The sequence below is a fragment of the Hemicordylus capensis genome, chromosome 1 (genome assembly GCF_027244095.1).
Source record: "Hemicordylus capensis ecotype Gifberg chromosome 1, rHemCap1.1.pri, whole genome shotgun sequence".
In the NCBI taxonomy this organism is placed as follows: Eukaryota; Metazoa; Chordata; class Lepidosauria; order Squamata; family Cordylidae; genus Hemicordylus; species Hemicordylus capensis.
The window spans coordinates 154,469,716-154,484,558 of NC_069657.1; positions in this window are offsets into that span (position 1 = coordinate 154,469,716).

Here is a 14,843-nt window from a genome sequence, read left to right on the forward strand (position 1 = left end):
ACTGACAGTTTTCAAAACAGAGAGGTGTAAGAAGACGGGTTTCCACCCAAGCATTGGGACTGGTGCTTTTCAACTTGTTCATAAATGAGCTGGAGTTAGGAGCAAGCACCAAGGTGGCCAAGTTTGTATATGATACCAAATTGTTCAGGGGGGGTAGAACCCAAAACAGATTGTGAAGAGCACCACATGGATCTCTCCAAACTAGGTGAATAGGCAACAAAATAGAAAATGCAGTCAGTATAATTAAGTGTAAAGTGATGCACGCTAGAAAAAGCCCAGTTTTGATTCACCATCAACCAAGCTGATGGCAACAGCAACTGCACCTCCTCAGATAATCTTAATAAATGGAGGGGTTGATGAAGAAGAAGGCATTCTCTTAAATATGTCAGAACCAAGTCGCTTAGGGCTTTATAGGTAATGACTAGCACTTTGTATTTCACCCATAAACTTAGTGGCAGTGAATTTAGTTAATTTAAAATGGGGGTAATATGATCTCTTTGGGCAATCCTGGAGACCAACCTGGCTGCTGCATTCTGCACTAACTGCAGTTTCTGAACTACATACAAAGGCAACCCAATGTAAAGCGCATTGCAACACTCATGTCTGGATGTTACCAGAAAATGTACCACTGTTTTAAGGTCATTTATCTCCAGAAATCGACATAGCTGGCTAATCAGCCGAAGCTGATAGAAAGCTCTCCTGGCCACTACCTCAACCTGAGAAATTAGAGAGAGGTTGGGTCCAGAATTACTTCCAGACTACATACCTGCTTTTTCCAGGGGAGTGAAACCTCATCCAGAACAGGTAGATCTAAAACACTTCCTAAGTCTCGACCTCCCATAATGAATACCTCTTGGATTCAGCCTCAGTTTGTTCTCCCTCATCCAGCCCATTACCGCCTCCAGACAGGCATTTAGGGAAGCTAGGCCATTTCCTGATGAAGTTGACATGAAGAAATAAATTTGGGTGCCAGCATCATATTTAACCACACAAGAGGAGCTGCTGGACAATTTAACCACACAAGAGGAGCTGCTGGACACCTCCAGAGTAGACTCTGCAGTAACTGTAGAGTCTAGTTCAGCTCAAATACGAGGTGTTTTACCTGCAAAAAAAAAAAAAAAAAAAACTCATTAAAAATGTCACAATGGGTAATTGATGGGTCTAAGTACTCATTTGGGGGAGGGGCATGTGATAGCCCTCTCACAACCCCAGACAACTTTACTGGATGTGAGATTGCAAAAGCAGTGCAGCAGAAAATAACTGCTGCTTTGCTGCACACATTGCCAGAGCATAGATCTTCAAATCCACTCTGTGTTGTAATCTCTCAGATTCAAGCTGAGTCTTTCTCTACATGCGCTCAAGCCAACTACCTTCCCGCTTCAGCCCCTGTAGTTCTTCTGTATACCAAGGGGCTATTTTAGCAGTGAGTTGGAAAGGGTGCTTACGAGCAATTGTGTTTACTGCCCTAATAAGTTCATTACACCAAGTCTGAACCAGGGCATCAATAAAATTGCTGGCAGAACCAACCTTGAAACCTTCCAAGGCTTCTTGGAATCCTATTGGATCCAATACCCTTTTAAAGCAGACCATCTTAATAGGTCCTTCATCCCTGCAGAGGAGCACTGAGGCTGTGAGTCCAACCCCATCCAGATGGTGGTCCATCCATGACAATGGGGAAATCACAGGAGTCCCCACCCACAGAACACCTTCCTGAACAGAGTAAAAAACCAAATCAAGAGTGTGACCAGCAATGTGCGTAAGTCCTGAGACCACTTGGGTTAGGCCCATAGTTTTCATGGCCGCTATGAACTCCTGAGATGATCCTGACAAATTGGTTCCAAAGTGAAAATTAAAGTCCCCTAGAACTACCCGTCTAGGAGACTCCAACGCCAACACTGCAACCAAGTTAGCTCAGTTAGGGACTCTGTTGGGCAGCAGGTGGATGGTACATCAACAGAAGTCCTAGTCTATCCTTGGTCTCCAGACATAGCTACACACATGCAATATAGACCAATTTACAGGAACCCTGGTAAAGGAGATATTATTCTTATAGACCACAGCCACTCCTCCTCCCCATCCACATCCTCTCACATCTCTACAACAGAGTATCCTGCTAGGAGAAGCTGGGCCCAAACTGGAGCACCAGCCTCCCCCATCCAGGTCTCTGTAATACATACCAGGTCAGCTGCATCATCCACGATCAAATCATGGATGATTTCTGTTTTATTTTTATCATGCCCTTATACAAATCTATCATGCAGCCACATTTAGAATAATGTGTACAGTTCTGATCACAATTTCTCAAAATGGCTATTGTAGGGATAGAAGTGACCAACCTATATAATCACAAGGCAAGAACACCTTCCTTATAAGAAATGGCCACAACACTTGGGATTTATTTATTTATTTATTTGATTGATTTCTATACCGCCCTTCCAAAAATGGCTCAGGGTGGTTTACACAGAGAAATAATAAATAAATATTAGTATAATATTAGTATAATATGAGTACGTAATAATATCTTCTCTTTTAGAAGGTGACTAAGAAGGTAACTAAAGAGGTAAAATGGTAAAAGAGTATAAAGTTATGCGTGATGTGGAGAAAGTGCACAAAGTTTTCTCTCCCTCTCCCTCTCCCACAATACTGGAACCAGGGATTACTCTCTGAAATTCCTTGGCAGGTAATTTAGGACAGACAAAAGGAAGTACTTTTTTTCACAAAGTGCATAACTAATCTATGGAGATCTCTGCCACAGAACGTGATGATGGCCACCAACTTGGATGGCTTTAAAAACAGGCTTAGACAAATTCATGGAGGTCAGGTTCATCAATGGCTACTAGTCTTGATGGCTATAGACTACCTTCCATCTCAGAGGTTGGATGCCTATGAATACCAGTTATAGTGCAGCAATGGCGGGAGGCAGAGTATGCCTTCACCTCCTGCTTGTGGGCTTCCCAGAGGTATCTGGTGGGCCATTGTGGGAAACAAAATGCTGGACTAGATAAGCTCTTTGTTGTTGCTGCTGTTGTTGTTACTCTTTTGTGATGGTTGAATTTTGCAGTGTGATTTTGTTAAGCTGCCTAGAATGCCATTTGGCAGAATCATTTATATAAATAACACTAAAATAAAATAAATCCTTTTTGTAGAGGATGTTGGCGAGGAAGAAAGGGCTTAATGGTGGCTGATGTATTGCACAATGGTATGTCAGTCTAGTAATGCTGCATGCACACAAGTTGTGCAAATACAACTTTTTTTTCTGGGGCCACCACTGAAAATGTCACCCAATTATAACAACATAGTGACTGGAAGTTTGTTAGAGGAAGAGGAAACTACACCCTATAGATTCTTCAATTTCTCTTCAAATCGGTAACTGTGAACTTTCAGGGCATCTTTAGTCAAAAGCAGTGCTCAGATGAAGCTGTCTTTTTCAAGACTGGAAACTTGAGAATTAGGCCATGCTTTCCTGCTCTCTTTCTTAAAACCTTTGTGTCTCTTTGTAAGGGATAAAATATCTCAGTGATGAGGGAGTTACTTGCTCTGTCAGGTTGCTGCCGCCGAGTAATTGAGCTAAGAAATCCATAGGCACATCTTTGGAGATTGTAGTTTGATTTCTGTTATCCTTTCTCAGGCAGATAAAAGAAGATAACATTCTTAGAAGTTGGTTAATGATGTAAGTGGGGGCTGTGCCAAAAACAGGAGGAACAATGTTTCAGATGATTTCACAGATATTTCATGCAAAAGAAGCCCAGGAAAAAATGGAAATTGTGGAGATAGAACGTTTTCTGAGGATCAGACCTCTTTTGATCCCTCGAGCTTAAGTTCCTGAGGCTAGCTAGGCCTCAGGCTAGAACACACACAAAAAGACTGGTTCATGCACACAGCAAGACAAAGGGGCTACTCTCTCTCACTGGATGTGGGACCTCATTGGAGCTCTAAGCTTCTCACCCTAGAAGGAAATGATGAGGATTGTGGGTCTAGGCCCAGCTATTGGCTTTGAGAGTCTGTTGAGGTCATTGCAAAGGGGTCAGTCACGTCCCTTTGTATGTAGGAAGTTACTGATTCAGTGTCTGAAATACCCAGTTTAAATAAATATATCTGGCAGCAGGAGCAGGAAAGATCTGAAAACTTGGGAAGTTGCTGCCAGTCAGAACAGTCAATCCCAGGCACAATAGACCAGTGATTTGACACATTCTATGGGCATTTGGAATTAGGCTGAAGACTTTCAGGATATTGCATTAGTGCTTTCAAATGGTAGAACTGATAAAAGGCCTGCACACCCTCCTGTGCCAACTTCCTGTGCTCCTGTGCCAACTTCTCTCAGTTTATCCTCCCCAGTGCTCAATCTATGTACTCAGCTCAAGTTCACCTATGGAGATTGAAGTCCCTCTTATCAGCCATGATAGCAAAATGAAACCTCCATGTTCAGGCTACATAGGAGGTTTTGTGCCTTCGTGACTTGCTGGTAAACTTTACAGAGCTATTTGGATGCCCACTTTTGGAAACAGAAGGCTGGAGTAGATGAAAATAAATGACTTGCCCAAGGCCCAAATTAAGTGCAAGGCAGAAGAAGGATCCGAATGGCACCCAAACAACAACTCCAGCTGTCCGGTCCTTAAACCCTACATTTGCTGCAAATGCCATAGCTTAAATTGATCTCCACCTATTTTCATTTTTGCAGAAATAAAAAAGGAAATCTATTCCCTCTCTGCCTCACCCGAAGAGAAAGCAAGCCCTCATTTTTTTTAACTCACCTCATTTCCAGTGCACTCTGATCCCCTGATGCTTCTGGTCTTCTGCCCCTCAGCTTAAAGAAGGCCACATTCACACATAACGTGGAACCGAAGTTGCAGGGGCCAGAGGTTGCAGAACAGTTATTTTGAATGCATGCAGCTCTAGTCCCATTTGAAAAGTGACGAGAGGTTGTGTTCCATAAACTCCAGTATGAACCCTTGGGTTGTAGTGAGTTTTGCTGTTCAGAACCAAGCTTGGAGTTTGGGAGCATTATGAGTGAATGCAGAACTGGAGGCTGCATTTGCTCTAACTCAAGTTTAGGGGGGAAGCTCCTCACTCTCTCCAGCCATAACTGGCTCTGTGGGCTGTCCTTCAAGCAAGAAGGAAGCCCGCACAGCCAGTCCCCTTTCTCTCTGCTCTCCCTGACTGCAGAGATCCCACTCTTTGATTTGTCCATATGAGGACAGGAGTGTGGGGGTTGGAGGGGAATGGAACCACGGGCCGAAGTGTGACTTAAACAACCTTAAACTTAAGTGTGACATAAACAAAGGTTTATGTATTTATTGCATGTATGTTCCATCTTTTGTCTATAGACCCAAGGCAGTGTACAACACAAATAAAAACTTGTTTCAATAAAACAACAATAAAACTTTATTGCTGTGATGCAGGAGCTGGGTGGGACAGATCTTTCTCCTACCTTGGTAAAATGCTGGCTATGAAAACTGGGTAGGATGGTGCTTTCCTACCCTGCTCCTGCCTCACACAATCACTCCCCACTCCTCCTACCTAGTTGTTTTCTCACACGCAAACAAAGACCAAGAGTGCACACAGCTCCCTAACCTGGATAGGACTCTTGTCCTACTTAGTTTTTGATTGAGTTAACTGCCTTAATGTGTGAACAAGTGTCTGTATGTGTGTACAAGCTATGTGTGTACAAGTGTCTGTACACATGCACCTGTTTTTGTAGCCCTGTTCAGACTACATTGTGTGTGGGTAGTACATGTGTACATGTTTTTGTGTGAACAAGTGTACATGCAGTGATTTAAAAAATGAACCTGGGTGCTCTCAAATTCAGGGTACAAATCGGAAATTTACATCCACTGAACATAATTAGGCTATTCCCACAATCACTGGAAAGCGGGTTAAGGAAGCTTCCCAAGGCGGCTAGCCCGCCTAATTCCCCCTCCCCTTAAATGAGGTCAACGGAGTGAGCGCTCCATTAACATCATCGTTTTGCTCATGTGTGACCACGGTGCACGGTGACACACAAGTAGACCCCCGACCAGGAGGCTGCAAGCAGCCTCCCGGGCTCGAGGGCTCTCCAGGATGCCCTGCGTACTCACAAGAGGCATCTGGAACTTATGGGGGCCATGTGGCCCCCGATCCCTGCAGCCCCTGCCAGCTGCATGATGGAACCGGCGGTCATCTGGGTGGACGATCCAGCCGCCCATGGCTGCCTTTTGATCATCTGTGGGGAGAGTGGGCTAAGCCCGCTCTCCCCGCAGACCCGAAAGAAGGTCTTCTCACCGATTGTGAGAAGAGCTTCTATGTGTGAATAACTGTATGGGCATACAGACCCATATGTGTATCCACTGTACACAGATTGAACATAGATTGAACACAAAGTGTAAATAGGGTGGTACCCATTCTGTATAGAGCTCCAAGACTATGGGGTCACCTTGTCTGCTGTTGCCCCCCCCCATCTTCTTCTCCCACCCAAATTCAATTTTTATTAATTTTAACAGTAGTAATATTATCATCCCCCCCACCACCATCTTCTTCATGTTGCTTCCTCCAGCCTCAAGAAATTGAGCCCTTTGCTTGAAAAAAATGGCTTATTTATTATCCACTGCGCCAAAGCAATGATTGCCATTTAGCTACAATTTATTATAAGTTGGCTTAGTGTCCAATCTGGAAACAAAGCCAACAGTTGGGAGATGCTGTGCTATGATTTCTTTCTTTCTTCTTCTCTTGACTTGATCTTCTTGGAAATATTACTGACTCTAATTATTCAGTCTGTTCTCAAATGCTTTAAAAACCTCTTCGTTCTGTAACATTAAGCTTCTGGAAGAAAGCCAAATACCAGCTTACATGTACTTCCCAGGGGGAATATGCATGTTGTCTCTGTTTCCTCAGAGTGAGGTCAGAAAAACTAACACCAACTGGTTTAATTCAGCAGAGGATTTTCTGCCTGTGTTGTGACTGGCAGCCTTATTTGTGTGGATGAAGCTGGAAGAGTGACAAGCCACAGGGAGAAGAGGCTTGGAAACTTCAGAGCTCTTGGCTTTTCTCACTTGGATGTCAGCCTAGCAATATCAGTGGATGGTTCTCAAAGAGACTGAAGCGAAAGAAATCGATTCTTCCTTTTATTGCTTATTATTTTTGCATCAGCATGAGCAAGGGGTGGGTGGGTTAATATTGAGCAAGTGGATTATACCTCACCAGTTCTTCCTCATAATGAGCTTTTAATGCAAGTTCAGTCTACATTTTGTACACTGGCAAAACCTCTGTGAAATCAAGTGCTGCCTCTCTCTGCTAAGTTGTCACATCATCCAGTTGAAGAATCCCATCAATGGCCAAATATCAGGCCTGCATCTGACCATTAGGCATTTTTGCCTAGAGTAGGGTATCATGCCTTCCAGGAGTAAATGGGGTATTTTGACCCAGACAAGGCAGTTAATTCTTTTTAGCCTACTTCCCTTAAGGAAAGTAAGCTTATGAGATCAGCCAGCATTCTGTGTGTTTGTGTCAGTGTGTGTCCCCGCTATCAATTTTGCAATGCCTAGACCAATATGAACCAAATTGGGTACCGTTGCAGGGATAATAACATGCTAACAAGCCAATTAAGCCAAGCAGGAAGAAAAGTAGATGAAATAGTGAGGCAATGGTCTCCCCATCACAAAAGAAGATCAGTCAGTGACATAGACCCAGAGGTGTATCTGTTGAAAATTATTGATAAGATTACTGGAGAGTCTATCCAGGCACAGATACTCTTTTGCACACTTGCAGACTGATTTTCGTTGCAATCAGCCTTGCACACAGAAGGCAATTACCACAATGTTACATCAGAAAAGAACGATCAGACACAATGCATTCCATGCAGTTCCACCTTGGCACTTCTAATCAGACAGCAATGGCAAAAGGAATCCTGCCCCAGCCTAGGGATTGGGATATAAGTATCCCTACTCTCATCAATAAGTGTGCTTCCTTGGGTTTGCTGGCTGGGACTCCAACAACTGCTCCCTTGTGCTTTACACTTGGGACTCCATGACTGCCCTCTACAATCTTCATGCCCCCTTGAGTTTTCTACCTGGGACTCCATCCTCTGCTCCCTTGTGCTTTACACTCGGGACTCCAACCAGCACTTCCTTGTATACTCAATTGTGTGCTACACTTGGGACTCCACTGAGCACTCCTTGTGCTCTCTCACAACATACAAAGATCTTGAAATCACTAGAGCTTGGGCGATCTACTGTTCACCCACCATCGCAACCGGTGTGTGTGTGGGGGGGAGGGGGTCCAGTTTTTCATGCCACTCTTCAGATTGGTTCTCTTGCTGATCCATCCAGCTTGCCTAGCTGCCATAGGAAGCTGCTCTCATGGAGGTACCCTTCTTGTGAACACCACTCCCTCTACTAATCTCTGCAACCCACATGCCTCCAACCATGCTGAGAAGCAAGACTTGGTAGTCCCTCCAGGAGTCCTGGGGTCTCATCATCCAAGTCAGGTGAATATGAGTGAAGGCCCTCCTTGGGCCCAGAAACTATCTCTACTCCCCTTTCTTAAATCCAACCCCATCTCTCTCTCTCTCTCTCTCTCTCTCTCTCTCTCTCTCTCTCTCTCTGTCTCAAACCTATTTCTCTTGCCCATCTTACACAATTAGACTCTAACCTAAAATGCCTCATTGCAGTTGATTCATTTAGAAGCGAGTTTTTATTAGACTTTAAGCTAAAACACCTCATTGTAGTTAAATGTATTTTAATAGTAATATTGTCTTAACCATGTGATTCTCTTTTCTGTATCCTTTCCTACGATAAATATCTTCTTTTTATTTTGAAACTATAGCCTGTCTCAATCCAGTCATTTCTTGAGTCCAAACATTTGCACAAATTAAAACTGACATGGAACTGGCCCCCTTTCAGAGCTAATTCCCCCACAAAGTCTGACCATTGGGGTGCTGACCAAACACTAGGGGTGTGCAATTCGGGTTTTTGGGTGATTCGGTTCGGACCCGAACCGAATCACCCCTGTTCTGTTTTGTGCCCGAATCTGGGTCACCCGAATCACCCTTGATTCAGTTCGGATTTGGATTTAATCCGAATCTGAATCTGAATTGATTTGGGGGGGTAAAAAGGGGACCAGGGGCAAAATTTTGGGGTGGGGTGGTAGTGCCCAATGGGTAGAGTCTACCACCCCAATTTCAGGGGGATTGGGCAAAGTCCTGATTTTTGGTGAATTTTTGAAGTTTTAGTGACTTTGGGGCAGTTCAGGGGCATAGCATGGGATCTGGGCAAAAGGAGTGGGGTGGGGTGGTAGTGCCTAATGGGTTCAGGCTACCACCCCAATTTCAGGGGGATTGGGCAAAGGGCTGATTTTTGGTAAATTTCTGAAATTTTCATGTCTTTGGGGCAGATTGGGGCATATTGGGGCAGAAAGTGGGGCCTGGGGCAGAATAGTGGGGTGGGGTAGTAGTGCCTAATGGGTGGAGGCTACCACCCCAATTTCAGGGGGGTTGGACAAAGGGGTGATTTTTTGAGAATTTTTGAAGTTTTAGTGACTTTGGGGCAGTTTGGGGGCAGAAAGTGGATCTGCCCCAAAGGAGTGAGGTGGGCTGGTAGATAGTGCCTAATGGGTGGAGGCTACCACCCATCCCCAATTTAAGAGTGATTGGGCAGAGGGGTGAATTTTGGTGAATTTATTTTTATGAGGTTTGTCTTCATAAGGTGAAGTGTGCTAAATTGATTACTTCCTCATATTATTCATAGTAATAGAGAGTGTGAAAAAGTGAAAGTGGGGTCATGAGAGTTGTCTAATTGAAAAAAATCTCATTTGCTATGATACAATGAGAATTCACACCTCAGAAGTTTGCTGGAGGCAATGATGGGCCGAATGTGGACTAGTGAACTAAGATTGAATCCAGACAAGATGGAGGTGCTGTTGTTCAACAGGAGAGCCAATTGGCATGAAGGGATTCATCTGGCTCTCGATGGGGTTGCACACCACTGAAAGAGGAGATGTGCAGTCCGGGGCTCCTAGTGGACCTGGCTCTGGTTTTGGATGCTCAGGTGGAGGTGATGGCCAGGAGTGCTTTTTCACAGCTTCAGTTGGTGCACCAGCTGCATTCTGTTCTTAATAAGGCAGATCTGGCCACGGTTACCAGTGCCTTAGCTACATTACAGCCATATTACTACAATATTTATTTATTTATTTATTTACATTTAACACATTTTTATACCTCCCAAGACGCACGTTCTCAATACACTCTATGCAGGACTGACCTTGAAGAATATTCAGAAACTGAACCTAGTGCAAAATGCGGTGGCAAGGGTTCTATCTAGAGCCGCTCACTGGGAGCATATTATGTCCATTTTAAAAGAGCTGCACTGACTTCTGATTTGCTTCCAGATCCAATTCAAGGTGCTCCTCCTTGCCTCTAAAGCCCTTAGAAGTTTGGGGCCTAGATACCTGAAGGACTGCCTGGCAATGTCATCAGAGGGTTCTGCTCCATGCACCAACACTGAGAGAGGCTTGATTGTTGTGCATACAGGGCAGGGCTTTCTTGGTTCTTGCTTTAGAATGCTCTCTCCATGGATGTCCATTCCCTGGCTTTTCCTGCTGTCTTTAAAAAGCAAGTAGGAGAGGAGAGGAGAGCTGGTCTTGTGGTAGCAAGCATGACTTGTCCCCATAGCTAAGCAGGGTCTGCCCTGGTTGCATATGAATGGGAGACTTGATGTGTGAGCACTGTAAGATATTCCCCTCAGGGGATGAAGCTGCTCTGGGAAGAGCAGAAGGTTTCAAGTTCCCTCCCTGGCTTCTCCAAGATAGGGCTGAGAGATTCCTGCCTGCAAGCTTGGAGAAGCCACTGCCAGTCTGTGAAGACAATACTGAGCTAGATAGACCAATGGTTTGACTCAGTATATGGCAGTTTCCTATGTTCCTAAGTAAAGGCCTTGCTGTTTGCTTAGGGCTTTGTGCCTTAGAGGGGTGCTAGCAGAGGTGCACCTAGGTAATTTTGGAACCTGGACCTAAATGCCTTTTGAGGCCCCCCTCCCCTGCAAATTAAGCATCATCATGCTCAGCTGGGCAACCACACCACCTGGACAGACTAAAGAGGATTTGGGAGCCCCCAGGGGCTGTGGAGACCCTGGACTTCGACCCAGAAATCCAGGAGTAAGAGTGCCTCTGGGTGCTAGTTTCTCTTTTCTCTTGCTGCTCTCTCTTTGAATTCTATGGTTTGTGTTGCTGCTTGTTTGAATGTGATTTTCACTGTTTACTAGATTTTACTGTTGTTGTTTTACTTTGTAAACTGCCTTAGGATAAATTTATGAAAAGTGGTACAGAAATCTAGGTATACATTGCCTGATTGCATTTTCAATGTGTTTGTCCCCACCTGGCCACCATATCCCCATGGGTGGATGTCTGAATGCTGCAAGTGCAGATCTGTTGCAGTAAGGAGTTTCTTGTAAAGCAGATAGCGAACGATAATGTACAGAAAACCAGAATCACCCCTCATATGCACTTTGTGGCCATTAAGGGTACCTGGACAATGTGGAGAAGCAAGATCCGAGTGTGTCACACTTAAAATGCTGTCAGGAAGCTCTGGGGTGGATAAGAGAAAACGTGGTGGTGGGATCTGAGCCATGCTATAGTGAGCATCCAGGGAACAACAGAGTCCAGGGTTGATAAGGAAAAAGTACGTTCAGGGGTTGCAGAGGCGTAACTAGGGAAAACGGCGCCCGGGGCAAGCACTGAAATGGCGCCCCCCCCCCGCGCCCCCCAACATACTACATTATACTTAGGTTTTTCCTCACAAGCGCCCGCCGCCGCCGCCAAGCCACTGACTGGCCGCCAGGTGACAGCAAAGTAATGGGGGGGGCGGGCAGCGTGGAAGGGACCGCTCGTGGGGGGGGCGCCAACGCACTCCCTTGACTGCTGCAGCGCTGCTGCACTGAGCAGGAAACATTTGTATTAACAAAAAATTAACAAAAAATTTTTTTAAAAAATTGTCATGGCGGCGCCCCCCACATGACCAGAAAAGATGGCGCCCGGGGCACGTGCCCCCCCTGCCCCCCCTATAGTTACGCCTCTGAGGGGTTGTGCAGGCCAGGAAGCTGAAGAAACAAGCAGCAATAGCAGAATGCAGCAGTTTTAATTTTATTTATTGTTAAATTTGTATACTGCCTTTCATTAGAACAATCCCAAGGCGGTTCACACAAAAATTAAAAACAAGACTATAATGACACAATTAAAATATTAATCTAAAACAAAAACATAATCTGACTAAAAGGATTTAAAATACAAACACAAGAACTATAGAAAACACAAAGAAGCAGTAGTTGAAACAATCATATTAAAGCCTGGGTAAAAAGCCAAGACTTAATACACTTTCTAAAAACTGTGATAGAGACCAGGAGCAATTAGCCACCAGGAGTGCATTCCAGAGTCTGGGGGCAGCAACAGAGAAGGCCCTGTCCCGCTTGCATGACAACCGAGCCTCCCTCATTGTCGGCACCTGGAGCAGAGCCCTCTCAGATGACCTCGTCAAGCAGGCAGCAACACTTCGGAGCAGGAGGGTCCCTCAGGTATCCCGGGCCGAAACTGTTAAGGGCTTTAAAGGTCAAAACCGGAATCTTGAATTGGACCCGGAAACAAATTGGCAGCCAGTGCAGCTCTTTCAAAATGGGTGTGATGTGATCCCAATGGGCAGCTCCAGATAAAATTATAGCTGCTACATTTTGCACTAGCTGAATATTCTTCAAGGGCAGCCCCATATAGAGTGTGTTACAGTAATTCTAGTTCAGGAATGTAGGCCCAGTAATGCAATGAAATGAAGATGCAGGAACCCTTCAAAATTAGGAATGTGCCAGGTTTGCACCTGTCTTGAAGTTTTCCCCAGACATCTCAACATGCTTCTCGGGTTGTTGTTTTTTATTGCTGGCGGATGGGTGGGTGGGGGGAGTAAATTCATGTGAACCACCACTTTAGTGTGTTCCCAAATATTAGTATTTAATAGTAGTTTACATACTCATTTGAACTAGTATTTAAACATGAGCTGGTTCAGTGGGAGGGAGTATTATCCAAAAGTGGCCCACAGTTTCTCATATAGCAGTCTTACCTCTGAGTCCCTCTTGCACTATTGGCATCCTAGGCAATGTTGGTTTTGCATTCACATTACAAACAGGACCACTTTAAGCTTCATGTGTGAAAATGCCCTTAGAAGTTGAAATATATGACATTAAAAAAAAAAAATAATAAAACCTTCAACAAAGTATGTGTTGAGTTAATGGAATGGCACGATGAGTTATGACATCTAATTAAGATGTTAATTAAATCTTGTCATATTCTCTCATTGAGAAAAACGTAGCTGAATCAGACTGGAAATTTTCCTTGTAAATTAGCCCATGGTTGATTAACAGGTGTTCTCTATGTGTAATTACTGTGAAATGGAACCCAGTGTGGTTGCCGCAGGAAGCTGCAGAAACCTAGCATGTGTCTGTTTATAAGCAGTTCTTTGGGGTAGACACAAGCAAGTGGTGTTCATCTAAAAGTTCTATCTATGTTCCAAGTGCATGTTCTGCAGGTAACCCCATTTAGAGACAGGCCATCTATGTATACATTATTTATTGTACATTATTTATTCTATTTATATAGCAATAGCAATAGCACTTACATTTATATACCGCTCTATAGCTGGAAGCTCTCTAAGCAGTTTACAATGATTTAGCATATTGCCCCCCAACATTCTGGGTACTCATTTTACCGACTTCGGAAGGATGGAAGGCTGAGTCAACCTTGAGCCCCTTGGTCAGGATCGAACTTGCAACCTTCTGGTTACAGGGCGGCAGTTTTACCACTGCGCCACCAGGGGCTCTCTATATACCATCTAATATGTACATCTCTAGACAGTGTACACTATTTAAAACACAACAAATGTAAAAGAGAGTAAAGACAGTTAATACAATTTCACAGAATAAAAAGTTAAAACAATCTCATGAGATTAAAATTAATTTGAGTTAATTTTGAGTTTAAAATTAATTTCAGTTAAAAGCTTGAGAAAACAGGTGTGTCTTGAGGGTTCTCCTAAAAGCAAACAGAGAAGGTGATGCTCTTATTTTAATAGGGAGCATATTCCAAAGCACTGGGACAGCCACAGAGAAGGCCTGGTCCCAAGTTGTCACCAAACAAGCCAGCAACTGTAATCGGACCTCCCCAGATGATCTTAATATGATCCTTGAGGATCCCCCTTTACAAGTAAAGGGGGCATCCCTAAATCTCCCGAAAAAGGTGGGGGGTAGTGAGAGAAAGCAGCCTCTGTACCTTTAATGGATGCCACAGGATAGGTGTAATAGGCAGTGACGTGGTGGTGGTGAAGTATCCAAGGCAGTGGGGGTGGTGTGGCAGCGGGGGCACCTCCAATCCCCCTGCTCCAGCCTCCCAAATGATAGTTTGGCTGGCTGCAGCCTGGTTAGGGCCTCTGCGCATGCACGGAGGCTATTTTTATTACCTCCATGCATATGTAGAGGCCACTTGCATCACCACGTAAATCATGTGGTGATGCAAATGGCCTCCCTGCCACGATGGATGATTCACTGCTGCCTCCTCACCACCTATTACACCTATCCCACAGCCTTAGCTAAAGGTACAAATGCCGCTTTCTCTCATTACTTCCCTGGCACCTTTTTAGGGAGGTTTAGGGATGCCCCCTTTACTTGTAAAGGGGAATCCTCAATGATTCCCCTTTACAAGTATACCCAAGCCAGTCCGTGAGCCAGTTCAGCCCAGCTTGAGGGTCGAGCCGAGATGGACCCAGTTTGACCGAACCCAGAACTGGGACGGGTGAGTTCAAATCTGGTCCAGATTCTGACTGAACTTGCCACACCAGTTCCAGGAAT